Raw genomic sequence first — 1479 nt, forward strand, 5'->3', positions numbered from 1 at the left:
CAGGCTGGGCTGATGGACACCCCCTTCCCCCTGAGTGCACAAATTTTTGTGCACCGGGCCTCTAGTTTATATATATAAAAGCCAAGCACCCGGAATGACCGGTCGTTATAACTGGCCTGATCTGGGACCTGATTGGCCCACCAAACCTCTCTTGGCCTCCCCCCCGCTCACCGGCCAGCCCCCAATTGCCTTCCCCCACCCCAACTGGGGGCAGGACTGGCTGGCCAACCACCTGCCGCCCCTCGGCCTTGACTGCCAAGCCTCGATCAGGCCCATTGGGGTGGGCTGGCCAGACCCTACCCATGCTCGAATTCGTGCACCAGGCCTCTAGTTTTAGATAAACTAGTAACATAATCTAACTTAATTCACTATTATTCTAAAATTTATCATTTATCATTCTTTCCTTTCACCTTCCTCCTCTTTTAATTCCAACTTTCCCTATCTCCTTCCTCCTTTTCCTCCTTCCTTTTTTGACTTGTTCTCAATAAATTCCTCTCAAACACTTAAATAAAATGAAAAAAAATCCCATTGGCTAAAAAGAAAGGAAAAAAGGTTAAATTGCACATATATTTTGACTACTTTTACTCCTTCCTTCTGATTCATTCTCATGGAGTCTCTGGACATTATTTTTAAAGAGATATATGAGTGGCTTTAGATGCAGTGTTAATCACCCTGTTTGGAATATGATTTAGACATATAAAGACTACTGCTTGAATTTTTGTTATAAAGGAATATTTTTGTTATAAAGGAATCCATAAATTTCAGTTTATTCACAAACCCCAGTATAAAAAGGCATTGTGTACCTTCCATCTACAACTCTATGTCTTTAAATTCATCTCAGTATCTTTATAATGTTCTTCATCCACTCTTGACCATGAGAGCAAAGTCAGCTTCTCCTGACACTTTTTCAAGGATGCTTCATTAAATGCTTTAATTTTTCCTTTAGTTTTTTTGTAAGACTCAGCAGAGTGTTAGTGGGGGGCAGGCGGGCTGGGAGGGAGCGGAGATGTTGTAGAGGGTTGACCAGAACTCAATTACTTTATCTGACTTATAGAGATAAGTATGAGTATGAATTGGAGTATTTGGATAGGTTGCACAAAGGAATACAGATAATTGATTCATAATATATTTGAAACCAAAACATATTTATTGCTTATACCCTGATCAATAGTATTCTTAGCAATTTTGTATTATAAGAAAAAGTAACTACCAGTATATTCTAAAAAGAAAAATGTCTCAATACATAGTCAAATATCTATTTCATATTTCCCATTCCAACTCATCTACACTAATAAAAGAGAAAAATGGTAATTGGCGTACAACGCTACCCTTTTCATTGGCTAATCAGGGCTATATGCAAATTAACTGCCAACTCAGATGGCAGTTAACTGACAACAAAGATGGCGGTTAATTTGCATAGGTAGGCACAATGCAGGGAGGTGAAAGGGAAGGCAGGAAGAAGGCCCCTGCCACTGACAG

Source organism: Myotis davidii, unplaced genomic scaffold, assembly GCF_000327345.1.
Source record: "Myotis davidii unplaced genomic scaffold, ASM32734v1 scaffold44, whole genome shotgun sequence".
NCBI lineage: Eukaryota > Metazoa > Chordata > Mammalia > Chiroptera > Vespertilionidae > Myotis > Myotis davidii.